Below are 16,846 nucleotides of genomic sequence, written 5' to 3' on the forward strand. Positions count from 1 at the left end.
GTCGTGCTACTATGGGATAGGGGAAGGAAGTGTTTGCACAATACTGAAAGTGTTGGCGTTAAAAAAGGTTTGGGCCAGGTAGGTTCCCAGGATGTTGACAGTGGCTCACAAAGAAACAAGAAAAACGGTATGCAGCGAACTTTTGGAACAGCACGAGAATGGTGGAGATGAATTTCTTGGAAGAATTGTGACATGTGATGAAACACGGCTCCATCATTTTTCACCAGAGACGAAGAGCCAATCAATGGAGTGGCATCATGCAAATTCACCCAAGAAAAAGAAATTCAAAACCACACCTTCTGCTGGAAAAGTTATGGCTACGGTGTTTTTCGATGCCGAAGGACTCTTGCTTGTGGACATCACGCCAAGTGGAACCACCATTAATTCTGATGCATATGTGACGACACTGAAGAACCTTCAAGCTCGACTGAGACGTGTTCATCCACATCGACAATAGCAGGATGTTTTGCTGTTGCACGATAATGCACGGCCACATGTCAGTCAAACAACCATGGAAGCGATCACAAAACTCGGATGGACAACACTGAAACACCCGCCTTACAGTCCTGACCTGGCTCCATGTGACTATCATCTCTTTGGGAAACTGAAAGACTCTCTTCGTGGAACAAGCTTTGAAGACGATGACTCCATTGTGCACGCTGCCAAACAGTGGCTCCATCAGGTTAGTCCAGAATTTTACTGTGCGGGTATACAGGTGCTGTTTCCAAGATGGCGTAAGGCAGTTGAGAGGTATGGAAATTATGTGGACAAATGAAAATATTGTTGCTAAAGGATGTATCTACGCACTTTAAAACTTTCAAACATGTAGAATAGAAGATGGATTTTTAAAAAAATAGTGTGCATTTCTTTAGGAGTGACCCTCGTATTACGTTACGCGTTGCCTTCTTCAAGCGTTTACTTACACATATAGGAAGAAACTACTTTTTACCCACAGTACTTATCTCTATACAAAATTACGTACCTTCTGCAATGATAAAATCGTACTATTAGCGTATCTTCTGCGTGACTCGTTATTCAAATGGATTGGATTCATTTAGTTATGTTGAAACAGTAGCTCTCTCGTTTGTGTGGCCATGTTAGGAGCGTGTAATGGGAAGTCTTATGGTGCCTGTGGTGTTTTTAAGAGAGATAAATTTAGTACATAGTCAAGTCTCCTGACTGTTACAATTTGCCTGTCGCCAAGCAAAAGAATTCGTACCTGCAAATCTTCTGTCTGCTAACAATGGAGGCGTCGGACTCCTTTTCTTTCTTTAGGCATTTCTGTTGCCAGAATAAATTATGTCTAAAAGGTTCAGGGGGTGATCTACAAACTGTTAACAGACAAGCTGTTAAAGGAATCAATGTATTTTGATTGTGAAGAACAGTTTAAATGTGAGGTAGCCTTTATACGTCCTCATCAATCCGTAATACTGATTACTCGTCGGTGAGTCGTTCTGTAGGAAAAGTTAACAATATAAGAAAGAAGGATGATGGATCGTCAAGTCCCTAGAGAATTATATTCAACGAAACAGGAAGCTCTGTAGAGGCTTACCCAAAAATTGGAACAAACTTAGAATTGGAGTTTGAAAATTTAACAGCGCTTTGAAAATAGCGAAAGTGTGTTTTGCACATTGTAAGTTCATTTGATTCATCGTTGAGTTGAGAGTTCACTGCGTTACGCGTGCTATCCAGTTAAACAGTTCACCGGAGGCTTCTAGAAATAGCCTCTTGTTGCCATGGAGGCAGTCGCCAAGGCCGTGGCAACGAGGCTTGCCTCAGCCGTGAAATAACTGTGTATTTCGCGCGCCCTTCAGTCCTGCCTCAACAAATCTTGTTTTAGTAGTGTAATTAGCGAGTGCATGTAATTAGCTGATTATGCACTGACGGAGTTGTGCGACATAAACGAAAGTTGGTAGGAATGTTTCTGCATTTGACAGATGATATGTAGGGACAGGGAAAAAAAAGGGTTCAAATGGCTCTGAGCACTATGCGACTTAATTTCTGAGGTAATCAGTCGCCTAGAACTTAGAACTAATTAAACCTAACTAACCTAAGGACATCAGACACATCCATGTCCGAGGCAGGATTCGAACCTGCGACCGTAGCGGTCGCTCGGCTCCAGACTGTAGCGCCTAGAACCGCAAGGCCACTCCGGCCGGCGACAGGAAATTTTTTTATTTTATGGGAGACGAAATGTGACAAACTCTTCGTGGTGGTCCCTGGAAACGACACAAAGTCATTTATATGTGTGTTGCAATTTGTAAAATATTCGCTAATCAAGACCAACAATAGCATCTCATGGGTCATAGTTCTAGGGAATCATCGCGACATTCTCTTTGAGAGAGATCCTTAGAATCAAAACCCTTATGGGTGGACACGGAGTACAAGATGTATGGAGCGGAAAATCGGGCAAATGATATTCAACTACATCCATTCATTCTCCCTCCGTCTGAATACGCGTCGTAGATTACAGCACGCTGATCTACACTGCTGGCGTGTCTGTCTGTACCTGTGAAAAGCTGCTCATCCCAGCGGCAGGCCGAGCCTGTGTCCAAGTGCCACTCTCTAGAAGTGTCTCAACCCTAGCAAGACCTGCTGGAGTTAAGGGCTGTTGAGGCACCAGGAGAACGACCGCGCAATAGACGTCTACGCCTCAAATTTGAATGGAATGCTTCCAAACATTACTAATTTACGCCACCTTGTAGCTTTCTTAATTTAAATGACTGACTAGTATTAAAAAGAATGCGTCCCAACCATCCACTGGCCCTGTACCTATGCAACACATCGGTGGGTGCAGATGGCTGTAGAAAATTGATATGTCTACATGTAAAATGCAGTGTCCTGACTGACTGATTCATCATCGCCAGCCCAGACGGCTAAGGACAGAAACTATAAATTTGGAAAAAGTGTGTATTTATACGGTAGGCGTCGTTTAAGAAGGGATTTTTCGAAATTTCAACCCTAAAGCGGGAAAGTGCTTTTTGAAAATGGTCTATTAAGGCAATTTTGAAGCTAGACCTACGAAAATTCGTATTTTGTTTCTCAAAAAATGTTCAAATGTGTGTGAAAACCTATGGGACTTAACTGCTAAGGTCATCAGTCCCTATGCTTACACACTACTTAACCTAAATTATCCTAAGGACAAACACACACACCCATGCCCGAGGGAGGACTCGAACCTCCGCCGGGACCAGCCGCACAGTCCATGACTGCAGCGCCCAAGACCGCTCGGCTAATCCCGCGCAGCTTTTGTTTCTCGATCAGACATAAAGAAATACCTGTTTCAGCGTTTTCCGAAATTTAACCCTATGGAGGTGAAATAGTAGGTGAAAGCTTTTTTGAAAATATATCATTGTTATAGAACTCCTGCAGCATTTTTAAAGCTACATCTATGAACATTGGTACAAATAAAAAAAAATATGTGTTTCAGTGTTTTTGGAAATAGAACCTCGGAGCAGGTGAAACCGGGGATGAAAGTTTTTATTGAAATATTTCATGGAGCAAGCATTTTTAAAGCTAAATCAACGAAAATTTCTATTTGGCTTCTGTGTTAGAAATACACTCCTCGAAATTGAAATAAGAACACCGTGAATTCATTGTCCCAGCAAGGGGAAACTTTATTGACACATTCCTGGGGTCAGATACATCACATGATCACACTGACAGAACCACAGGCACATAGACACAGGCAACAGAGCATGCACAATGTCGGCACTAGTACAGTGTATATTCACCTTTCGCAGCAAGGGACGATCGTAGAGATGCTGGATGTAGTCCTGTGGAACGGCTTGCCATGCCATTTCCACCTGGCGCCTCAGTTGGACCAGCGTTCGTGCTGGACGTGCAGACCGCGTGAGACGACGCTTCATCCAGTCCCAAACATGCTCAATGGGAGACAGATCCGGAGATCTTGCTGGCCAGGGTAGTTGACTTACACCTTCTAGAGCACGTTGGGTGGCACGGGATACATGCGGACGTGCATTGTCCTGTTGGAACAGCAAGTTCCCTTGCCGGTCTAGGAATGGTAGAACGATGGGTTCGATGACGGTTTGGATGTACCGTGCACTATTCAGTGTCTCCTCGACGATCACCAGTGGTGTACGGCCAGTGTAGGAGATCGCTCCCCACACCATGATGCCGGGTGTTGGCCCTGCGTGCCTCGGTCGTATGCAGTCCTGATTGTGGCGCTCACCTGCACGGCGCCAAACACGCATACGACCATCATTGGCACCAAGGCAGAAGCGACTCTCATCGCTGAAGACGACACGTCTCTATTCGTCCCTCCATTCACGCCTGTCTCGACACCACTGGAGGCGGGCTGCACGATGTTGGGGCGTGAGCGGAAGACGGCCTAACGGTGTGCGGGACCGTAGCCCAGCTTCATGGAGACGGTTGCGAATGGTCCTCGCCGATACCCCATGAGCAACAGTGTCCCTAATTTGCTGGGAAGTGGCGGTGCGGTCCCCTACGGCACTGCGTAGGATCCTACGGTCTTGGCGTGCATCCGTGCGTCGCTGCGGTCCGGTCCCAGGTCGACGGGCACGTGCACCTTCCGCCGACCACTGGCGACAACATCGATGTACTGTGGAGACCTCACGCCCCACGTGTTGAGCAATTCGGCGGTACGTCCACCCGGCCTCCCGCATGCCCACTATACGCCCTCGCTCAAAGTCCGTCAACTGCACATACGGTTCACGTCCACGCTGTCGCGGCATGCTACCAGTGTTAAAGACTGCGATGGAGCTCCGTATGCCACGGCAAACTGGCTGACACTGACTGCGGCGGTGCACAAAAGCTGCGCAGCTAGCGCCATTCGACGGCCAACACCGCGGTTCCTGGTGTGTCCGCTATGCCGTGCGTGTGATCATTGCTTGTACAGCCCTCTCGCAGTGTCCGGAGCAAGTATGGTGGGTCTGACACACCGGTGTCAATGTGTTCTTTTTTCCATTTCCAGGAGTGTAAAAGATTAGCATGTCACTATTTTTCAAAATTCAACCGTTAAGCGGGCGAAATATGGGGTGAAACGTTTTGTGAAAATATTTCATTGCGAAAGCATTTTTAAAGCTAAATCTTTGAAAATTGGTGTTTTGATTCTCGGATAGAGAAGAAAATAGCGTCAGACTGATGCACTAACTCATCATCGCCCAGCCCAAATCGCTAAGGATAGAATCTTGAAGTTTGGATAGGGTGTAGATCTTATACTGTAGGTATCGTTTAAGAAGGGATTGTCCGAAATTTTGCTCTTTATGGGGTGAAATAGGGGATGTAAGGCTTTTTGAAAGTATGTCGCTGTTAAGAGAATTATTAAGCTAGAACTATGAAAACTGGTATTTGGTTTCTCAGTCAGAAAATAAAAACTGGGTGTTTCACCATTTCTGGACATTCGATCACTAAGGCGGTAAAACAATGGGTGAAAGTTTATTTGAAAATAAATAATTACGGAGAATTACTAAAGTATTTTTTAGTCTACATGTCTGACAATTGGTATTTGACAAAAAAAACACTTGTTTCAGTGTTTCTGGAAATTCAACCCCGAAGAAAAAGCAATAGGGGATGTTGATTTTTAATAAAATATTTCGTTACATTAAAAAATTTAAAATTAAATTTATGAAAACTGGTATTTCACTTCTCGGTTAGATTTAAAGAAATATTTGTTAAGGGATGAGAGTTGCTATGGAAATATCTGCACGAAAACGCAAAAGGCGTCGTTAACAAAAACTGGACTTCAGCTGCTAGAATCGCTTTGTAGTCACAAGTGCATTCAGAAAAGCCCATGCTTATATGGTCTTAAATAGCGTCAGAAGCTTAGAAGGTTTTGCAATTTATGGCCAACATAAAAAATTTGATCAATAAAAACAAACACGAGTCTGTGCAGACCATACGTGAGCGAAGAAGCGGGAGCTAGGCTAGTTAATGTATAAATTTGTGAGTTAAGTTTATCGACTTGTTAGTTAATATACAAGAAGCTCGTGCATCCTGCTACTGGAATCGTAATTAAGCATACGGATCTAATCTGTGTTTACAAACATAATTATTACATAGTTAAACACTCTTCGTTTACGTGGGACTTCTCCACGTGTATGTGATGCATCGCGGAAAAGTCTCAGCTTTACAACTTTATATTGTTGATGGTGTTGGGACAGCAACCAGCCACAAATTTACTCTCTACATCTACATGTACACCCATACTCCGCAAGCCACCTGACGGTGTGTGGCGAAAGGTACTTTGAGTACCTCAATCGGTTCTCCCTTCTATTCCAGTCTCGTATTGTTCTTGGAAAGAAAGATTGTCGGTATGCCTCTGTGTGGGCTCTAATCTCTTTGATTTTATCCTCATAGTGTCTTCGCGAGATATACGTGGGAGGGAACAATATACTGCTTGACTCCTCGGTGAAGGTATGTTCTCGAAACTTCAACAAAAGCCCGTACCGAACTACTGAGCGTCTCTCCTGCAGAGTCTTCCACTGGAGTTTATCTATCATCTCCGTAACCCTTTCGCTATTACTAAATCATCCTGTAACGAAGCGCACTGCTCTCCGTTGGATCTTCTCTATCTCTTCTATCAACCCTATCTGGCACGGATCCCACACAGGTGAGCAGTATTCAAGCAGTGGGCGAACAAGTGTACTGTAACTTACTTCATTTGTTTTCAGATTGCATTTCCTTAGGATTCTTCCAATGAATCTCAGTCTGGCATCAGCTTTACCGACGATCAACTTTATATGATCATTCCATTTTAAACTACTCCTAATGCCTACTCCCAGATAATTTATGGAATCAACTGCTGCCAGTTGTTGGTCTGCTATATTGTAGCTCCTTTATTCAAAGGGTACCGTTACCGGGTTCGAATCGTTGTGATTCATCCTCAGACGGTTTACACCCTTTCTTTATGACATGTCTGAGGATGAATCACAACGGTTCGAAACCGGTAATGGTACCTTTTGAATAAAGGAACTGAAAGTAAATTTGTGGCTGGTTGCTGTTCCAACACCATCAACATTTGTCTTCAAACAACAGCCACGGTCTCCATCATGTCATCATATGACAAAATTGCATTAACTTTATATTGTACTCGATGACGAGGGAAGCGGTGACAGCACGCAGCCCACTCCTCCGTAACGATGTCAAAGGACCGATCGGGCATAACATCGCCACTCGACAGACGGATAATCATCAATTTAGTCACATGCACTCGCTGCACAAGACATCGTGGGCAAGTTTGGAATACTCGTATAGCCTAGTGAGATCGTCAGTTTTGCTCACCGATTTCCGCTTCCGTTGTCAGCCTAATACTGATGATATTTTTTTTCTTTTTTAACATCGAATGCCGAACTAGTTACTACACCTCCGTGTCAACCGCAACCATTCAAGTGTGCGTTAGCCAGGTGTGTTAAAGAGCCATGACGAGTCTCCGTCGATATGTTACCGACATAACCAGTTTCATATGCAAATCAGCTTGCTCTGGTACTATCGGAGTTATTGGCCACCGTCTGCCACCCCGTCCTCCATCCGCCTTTCCCTTTGCGTGACACGTGCCTCTTCCACTACTGGTGTAATAACTTTTCACGCGGAACAAAAGCGCCAGATTATGTGTGTGAATCTCTCGCTGGGTTTGTTCGAGCGACACATTTCCGAATACGGTACATGTAATTCAAAAATGGTTCGAATGGTTCTGAGCACTATAGGACTTAACTTCTGAGGTCATTAGTCCCCTAGAACTTAGAACTACTTAAACCTAACTAACCTAAGGACATATCACACATCCATGCCCGAGGCAGGATTCGAAACTGCGACCGTAGCGGTCGCGCGGTTCCAGACTGTAGCGCCTAGACCCGCTCGGCCACTCCGGTCGGCATTATATGTAATTTAGAGAGGAAGAGATAGATAATAGTAACAGGCCCCCTCCCCCTCAAATCCTGATTCTTTAAAGAATCGAATTCTAGTGTCTAAAACAGCACGTTTCATTGGTGGAAGTTGTTATGTGTTCTCATTATCATACACTGGATGAGTATAGTCTGCCTAATTTGCGCTCCATTTTAAGAAAAGCTAGTTTTTCAGGTATCTCGATGTTTATGACGTCATATCTCGTGAACTATGTGCCGACAATCATAAAATTTGAAAGGGATATTCAGAGGTGTATGTGGCTACTGCTTGCAATACGTTGCGAATAGAGTAAGTAGTTAAGGAGTAATAAACTGAAATCTTGCCTGAAGGTGAAATGTTATTGCATGAACTGTGACAATGTTCAGAGTATCTGATGAATCACTCCCTGTTTTGGAACAGTTATAACTTCTTTATTTATGAATCAATTTTTTTAGAACTACTTTCGTTGGGAACAGCACTTGTTGAGGTTGTGTTTAACATCCTTTACTCTTTTGTGTCAGTTGGAAAATGGCGCCTATGTTGACTGCGGAAGAACCGGCCAAAATAGCAGCTTCTTATGAGGATGGGGATCTGTAGAGCGAGTACAAAGATGGTGCAGGGCTGAACGGGGGATCCATACAATACTGTATGCAAAAACAGTTAAAAATCGCCATTATAAATTACTAACAACAGGGAGTGTCGCCGATACAAGAAGATCGGAATGACCATCAACTTCGAGGACAGCAGAGAACGTTGACAGAGTTCCTGAAATGTTCGGGCAGCAGTATCGCACATACCAGTTCGTTTAAAAAAACGCACAGAGAATGCTGGAGCTTGTTTGGAGGTTTAAAATGTTATTAAACACAACAAGAAGGAGTGCTGTTTCTGACAAAAGTATTTCTAAAAAGAACTGGTTCATAAATAAAGAAATTATAACTACTTAAGAATAGGGAGTGACTTATCAGACATCCTGTAGTAAGAGACAACCCTGATTTTCTTTCACTATTGTATCGTAAGAAAGACGAAGTTTCGTAAAGGTTTAAAATTATGTATTAAGTTTGTCGTAAGCCGCTAAGTGCTCTCATTCCGAAATATTGGATGAATATACTCTGGGTAATTTGCGCAGTATGAGTTGCGCTGCCTCAAGACAAATACAAAGTTCCTAATTTCAATAATTCTCTTATTATGTTAAACCTTTAAAAAAAATGGTTCAAATGGCTCTGAGCACTAAAGGACTTAACATCTATGGTCATCAGTCCCCTAGAACTTAGAACTACTTAAACCTAACTAACCTAAGGACAGCACACAACACCCAGCCATCACGAGACAGAGAAAATCCCTGACCCCGCCGGGAATCGAACCCGGGAACCCGGGCGTCGGAAGCGAGAACGCTACCGCACGACCACGAGATGCGGGCGTCAAACCTTTAACATAAGATTATACCTCTTAATTGAGTAGACTGTTACAGCATTTCAAATTCTCAAATGCTGTCGACACTTTTGTGAAACATGGAAAATGAAATTTTTCTTGCTTCTGGAAGGTATTAAACAGGCAACCTGCAACGAGAACCGAGTGGCTGGGTGACTGTTTTACTCGTTTAGACGGTGGGCAGTTGACGGCTATCAGTGGTGAATGTCGTATAAATTGCTTAAAACGAAGTTTTGGAAGACTCTAATGATTTACATTTTTTTTTCGGATACCTCCTTCTCAGCACTCTTTAGACCACGAAAACTCGCTATGATCACTCACCAATGCGAACCTGTACTCTCAGTGCAGTTCGGGAAACCTCACCGCGTCTCCAGTCTTGAACAGGACAACGTGTTGTATATGATATTACAAGCGGAAGTTTCAGGGAGGTATCTGTCACTGGTGATGGTGCACCTTCATTGACCCCTTTAGTGAAAGTGGATTACTGATTTCAGTTTTGCCAAACAATACATTCGCTAAGGATACTGCAGCATCGCTAGTGAAGGTATAACTTCACTGCTAAGAGATAAGGAATGTGAACCATGGTTCCAGTAACAAAGCATAGGCATATTTCGATAATTGCATCTTATGAGCTGCAATTTTAAAACAGTCATATTACATAAAATTCATTTATTGCACCAAGGATGTGCATCACAGCACTTAGAGTTGCGCAACATGTTTTTCTTTTTGCAGAAGTAATTCGGAGTCTGACATTCGTGCTCGCAGTTGCATTTGGAGAATCCCTGGTCGCTCCACTTCCCATCGAATGAAATGTCTCAAGTATCTGCACGGCAACAGTTTTTTCTGCTGGTTCTTCCTCCTCTAGGATTATTCTAAGAGAGCAAGCACTGAAATGGGACCTGAAACAAAATGTTTTCGTTGGACATGCATATCGTATCATCCCTTCCTGAAATACAGAGTGTAACAAAAATTTACGTCACAAATTGTGGTACACATTCCTCAGAGGTAGACGAAGAAATTGTGTTATTTTAACATGGGTCCGCTGGTGTAAGCTGCCGCCAGCACATCGGTCAACAAAGATGAAGCGCGAAGATCGACTAGTAGGCGCTGGATCAAGCACGCCTATCACGAGAAGGGCCAGAGACACACCCTCAAGCAACAGGCAGCCAACGCCCTCTTGACAGCATATATTTAGCCTGCCGCCACTGACCGGAGTGTCTTCCCTCATTCATCCAGTTTCGCATCTGTCAGTTTACTCGCAGAGTGGGTTTTGTTCATCACCAGCTATAACATTACGTAGCGACTAGATAAGGGTCCATAGTGGGACAAGTTTACCTAAACCAGTACTGTATGTATGAGGGTTGCTTTTTTAAGTAAGGGCCGTTTTTATTTTTTAAAAAAGGTACAGGGTGTTTCAAAAATGACCGGTATATTTGAAACGGCAATAAAAACTAAACGAGCAGCGATAGAAATACACCGTTTGTTGCAATATGCTTGGGACAACAGTACATTTTCAGGCGGACAAACTTTCGAAATTACAGTAGTTACAATTTTCAACAACAGATGGCGCTGCAAGTGATGTGAAAGATATAGAAGACAACACAGTCTGTGGGAGCGCCATTCTGTACGTCGTCTTTCTGCTGTAAGCGTGTGCTGTTCACAACGTGCAAGTGTGCTGTGGACAACATGGTTTATTCCTTAGAACAGAGGATTTTTCTGGTGTTGGAATTCCACCACCTAGAACACAGTGTTGTTGTAACAAGACGAAGTTTTCAACGGAGGTTTAATGTAACCAAAGGACCGAAAAGCGATACAATAAAGGATCTGTTTGAAAAATTTCAACGGACTGGGAACGTGACGGATGAACGTGCTGGAAAGGTAGGGCAACCACGTACGGCAACCACAGAGGGCAACGCGCAGCTAGTGCAGCAGGTGATCCAACAGCGGCCTCGGGTTTCCGTTCGCCGTGTTGCAGCTGCGGTCCAAATGACGCCAATGTCCACGTATCGTCTCATGCGCCAGAGTTTACACCTCTATCCATACAAAATTCAAATGCGGCAACCCCTCAGCGCCGCTACCATTGCTGCACGAGAGACATTCGCTAACGATATAGTGCACAGGATTGATGACGGCGATATGCATGTGGGCAGCATTTGGTTTACTGACGAAGCTTATTTTTACCTGGACGGCTTCGTCAATAAACAGAACTGGCGCATATGGGGAATCGAAAAGCCCCATGTTGCAGTCCCATCGTCCCTGCATCCTCAAAAAGTACTGGTCTGGGCCGCCATTTGTTCCAAAGGAATCATTGGCCCATTTTTCAGATCCGAAACGATTACTGCATCTCGCTATCTGGACATTCTTCGTGAATTTGTGGCGGTACAATCTGCCTTAGACGACACTCCGAACACCTCGTGGTTTATGCAAGATGGTGCCCGGCCACATCGCACGGCCGACGTCTTTAATTTCCTGAATGAATATTTCGATGATCGTGTGATTGCTTTGGGCTATCCGAAACATACAGGAGGCGGCGTGGATTGGCCTCCCTATTCGCCAGACATGAACCCCTGTGACTTCTTTCTGTGGGGACACGTGAAAGACCAGATGTACCGCCAGAATCCAGAAACAATTGAACAGCTGAAGCAGTACATCTCATCTGCATGTGAAGCCATTCCGCCAGACACGTTGTCAAAGGTTTCGGGTAATTTCATTCAGAGACTACGCCATATTATTGCTACGCATGGTGGATATGTGGAAAATATCGTACTATAGAGTTTCCCAGATCGCAGTGCCATCTGTTGTTGACAGTTGTAACTACTGTAATTTCGAAAGTTTGTCTGCCTGAAAATGTACTGTTGTCCCAAGCATATTGCAACAAACGGTGTATTTCTATCGCTGCTCGTTTAGTTTGTATTGCCGTTTCAAATATACCGGTCATTTTTGAAACACCCTGTACAAATACTTTTGTAAAAAAAACTTTTATTTTCTGATTCTACATACTTTTACCTATTTTTCTACATAGTTGCCTTGTTTATTTAAGCACTTGTCATACCGTACAACTAAGGTTTTAATTCCCTCTTCAAAGAATTCGGCCGCCTGCTCCGACAGCCAAGAGTTCACGGCCGCTTTCACTTCATCGTCATCATTGAAGCGCTGCCCGCCAAGATGGTGTTTGAGGTACCGGAAAAGGTGAAAATCGCTAGCAGCAAGGTCGGGGCTGTATGGTGCATGGTCCAAAACTTCCCAGCCAAAAGAATCAGTCAAATCCCGAGTCTTTTGAGAGGTGTGAGGCCTAGCGTTATCGTGCAGGAGCAAAACTCCTTTTGTCAGCATGCCGCGCCATTTGTTTTGAATTGCTCTGTGGAGCTTCTTTAGAGTTGCACAGTAGGCATCTGAGTTGATTGTCGTTCCTCATGGCATAAAGTCCACTAGCAAAACACCGCGCCGGTCCCAGAACACAGTTGCCATAATCTTGCGCTTTGACAGTGTCTGTTTGGCTTTGACTTTGATGGGTGAGGTTGTGTGTCGCCATTCCATCAATTGTCACTTGCTTTCGGGAGTGATATGGGACACCCATGTTTCATCTCCAGTGACAATTTGACTCAACATGTCATCCCCTTCTTCCTCGTAATGAATCAAAAAGTCCAATGAAGTGGCAAATCTCTTCCCTTTGCGGTCCTCTGTGAGGAGTCTGGGTACCCACCGAGAACACAGTTTCTTAAAGTTTAGGTTTTCAGACACAATTTTGTACAAAACCGATCTTGAAACTTGTGGAAATTCCAAAGAAAGTGTGGAAATTGTGAATCTTCTGTCCTCACGAATCTTTGTTTCGACTGCAGCCACCAAATCATCAGTGATCACAGAGGGCCGGCCTGAGCGTTCTTCGTCATGGACGTTTTGACGGCCATTTTTAAACTCTCTAACCCATTGACGCACTTTACCTTCACTCATTGCATTCAAGCATAAACTTCTGTTAACTGACGATGAACTTCTGCAGCTGATAGGCTTCTCGCGGTCAAAAAACGTACCACTGACCGTATCTCACACGCGGCGGGCGATTCAATAATCGTAAACATTATAAAGTAGCACAGCGATGCATACACGCAGCTACAGAGCTGCAACTTGCATCAGTGTGAACGGGAAGGATGCCGGCAAGTGGCGCGGTGGCTTGTTGCGGCGTCCGCGCGAACTACGGGACTATACGAGCGAACGGCCCTTCCTTAAAAAAACAACCCTCGTACTTTACCAGCAGTGAGAAACATGAGTTGGTAATAGCATGTTTACCGATACTGAAATTGAAACTTCTTTATTTAAATGAGTGTGTCTGTACTTAAATTGCAGTATAACTGAGAATATGAGACTTCTACGTTATTTGATTCTGAAACAGTTGAGTAAAACTGAACATTCTGAGCCTACTTTCTCTATACTTTTTCTTATCATGTCAACACTGACCCACAATATTCTAGCGCAACGCAATCTGACTGCTCAAAAAAATTACAACCTGACTTCAAATATTTAATTCAAAAGAATGGCCCTGACTAAAAAGAAATCTTAACAATAACCTATACATTTCACTAAGCACTTACCTCACAAAAAAATCTTCATTACGCGAACTACTGCAATACAGCGAGCGTTAATAGTGCCAGCTAAATAAAAGATTCTAACTGCTGAAGCTACTAACTGCTAATAGGCATGTGGTTAGCAAAGGAAAGATTTTGTTGCAAAACCAAATAATGTATTTTTTACCTCAATAATGTGACAACCAGTTCAAACACGAATGTAAATCGTCATTGACATCCAGCACAAAGATATATAATCATGAATAATCTCCAAATCGGATGGGTCCAGATCGTTAGCCTACACTAACCCTTCAGACCTCTACCGTCCATCAATGCTAACTTCTCACATTTTAACATCCATCACTGCTGGCTGTTCACCTCCAACTGCCCAACAGTACCTCCATCCCTGCTGGCGACTAAGTTTCAACAACGAGTCCGACCAGCCATAGAGTCTCTTACAAAGAAAGCGCCGTCAGAGATCCAATGCAAAGCGCTACACAGCGCTGCCAAAACAGTAGCAGCCCACTTAACAACACTACAGTAGACTGCAAGAGGGCTACTACTGAAGAGCTTGTACCACAAAACATGGATTCTATTCAAGTTAAGTAAATGTTTCCAGTTCGTGTGAATAATGAACCGTATTAATCCACATGTGCATTTGTGTTGTATAAAGAGGGTACTGGCCACGCATAACAACATCCTCTCCGTTGCTTCCTTGCAGTACAGGACTCTACAATTGGTCTGGAAACGCTTCATTTCCATATTAAAATCTATTTTCTACAACTCATTAATCGTGGGAAAATGATGACTGACTGACAACCTCAGCTGCCGACAGGTGTTGTTGTTATACCTCGATGTGGACAGCTGAAAATGTGTGGCCCGACCGGGACTCGAACCCGGGATCTCCATCTTACATGGCGGACGCTCTATCCATCTAAGCCACCGAGGACACAGATGAATAGCGCGACTGCAGGGACTTATCCCTTGCACGCTTCCCGTGAGACTCACATTCCCAACTGTCCACAATTCTACATATGTATTGTACCTTATAGTCTATAAGGTACAATATAGTCTATAAGGTACAATACATACTCGTATGTAGAATTGTGGACAGTTGGGAATGTGAGTCTCACGGGAAGCGTGCAAGGGATAAGTCCCTGCAGTCGCGCTATTCATCTGTGTCCTCGGTGGCTCTGAGCACTATGGGACTTAACATCTTAGGTCATCAGTCCCCTAGAACTTAGAACTACTTAAACCTAACTAACCTAAGGACATCACACACATCCATGCCCGAGGCGGGATTCGAACCCGCGACCGTAGCAGTCCCGCGGTTCCGGACTGCAGCGCCTAGAACCGCACGGCCACCGCGGCCGGCTCATCTGTGTCCTCGGTGGCTCAGATGGATAGAGCGTCTGCCATGTAAGCAGGAGATCCCGGGTTCGAGTCCCGGTCGGGGCACACATTTTCAGCTGTCCACATCGAGGTATAACAACAACACCTGTCGGCAGCTGAGGTTGTCAGTTAGTCATCATTTATTCCAGGGAAAAGCTGCGCGGTCATCAACAGTAACTGTTCTTTCGAGAACAAGTTACTGTCTTCGCATATAATCGTGGGAAACACACAAGAACATAATGTTAGAATCATGGGGAACACGCACTCTAGGTGACATCTGGCTACCTTGTGCACCGTCAGTGTTTTGTTTTACATGTCCTTGTTGCCATGCGAAGTATGCCATCCCTTGTTTACAGGTAACATCAACTGTTCCAGCAATCAGCACAATCGTTACAAAGACACGGGTTACTGCATAAATCACAGACTTGGCTCATCTACATCTACATCTACATCTACATCCATACTCCGCAAGCCACCTGACGGTGTGTGGCGGAGGGTACCTTCAGTACCTCTATCGGTTCTCCCTTCTATTCCAGTCTCGTATTGTTCGTGGAAAGAAGGATTGTCGGTATGCCTCTGTGTGGGCTCTAATCTCTCTGATTTTATCCTCATGGCCTCTTCGCGAGATATACGTAGGAGGGAGCAATATACTGCTTGACTCCTCGGTGAAGGTATGTTCTCGAAACTTTGACAAAAGCCCGTACCGAGCTACTGAGCGTCTCTCCTGCAGAGTCTTCCACTGGAGTTTATCTATCATCTCCGTAACGCTTTCGCGATTACTGAATGATCCTGTAACGAAGCGCGCTGCTCTCCGTTGGATCTTCTCTATATCTTCTATCAACCCTATCTGGTACGGATCCCACACTGCTGAGCAGTATTCAAGCAGTGGGCGAACAAGCGTACTGTAACCTACTTTCTTTGTTTTCGGATTGCATTTGCTTAGGATTCTTCCAATGAATCTCACTCTGGCATCTGCCTTACCGACGATCAACATTATATGATCATTCCATTTTAAATCACTCCTAATGCGTACTCCCAGATAATTTATGGTATTAACTGCTTCCAGTTGCTGACCTTTTATTTTGTAGCTAAATGATAAAGGATCTATCTTTCTGTATATTCGCAGCACATTACACTTGTCTACATTATTTCATCATCATCCAGGAAAGTGGCGAAATTGGACTGAGCAAAGATTGGATAGTTGTACGGGCGCTGATAACCACGCAGTTGAGCGCCCCACAAACCAAACATCATCATCACTTGTCTACATTGAGATTCAATTGCCATTCCCTGCACCATGCGTCAATTCGCTGCAGATCCTCCTGCATTTCAGTACAATTTTCCATTGTTACAACCTCTCGATACACCACAGGATCATCTGAAAAAAGCCCAGTGAACTTCCGATGTCATCCACCAGGTCATTTATGTATATTGTGAATAGCAACGGTCCTATGACACTCCCCTGCGGCACACCTGAAATCACTCTTACTTCGGAAGACTTCTCTCCATTCAGAATGACATGCTGCGTCCTGTTATCTAGGAACTCCTCAATCCAATCAGAAAATTGAACTGATAGTCCATATGCTCTTACTTTGTTCATTAAA

The 16,846-nt window shown here is 44.1% G+C and overlaps 1 long non-coding RNA gene and 1 other non-coding gene across 2 annotated transcripts in view; both read left to right on the forward strand.

Annotated features, from left to right (window-relative positions):
- LOC126177138 (uncharacterized) overlaps positions 1–16,846 on the forward strand; it is a 373,973-nt gene that overhangs the window by 88,987 nt on the left and 268,140 nt on the right. The window lies entirely within an intron of this gene.
- Positions 15,235–15,308, forward strand: Trnat-ugu (transfer RNA threonine (anticodon UGU)). The gene has a single exon. It is a non-coding gene; the product is annotated as a tRNA-Thr (tRNA).

The sequence above is a fragment of the Schistocerca cancellata genome, chromosome 3 (assembly GCF_023864275.1).
Source record: "Schistocerca cancellata isolate TAMUIC-IGC-003103 chromosome 3, iqSchCanc2.1, whole genome shotgun sequence".
NCBI classification, from domain to species: Eukaryota; Metazoa; Arthropoda; class Insecta; order Orthoptera; family Acrididae; genus Schistocerca; species Schistocerca cancellata.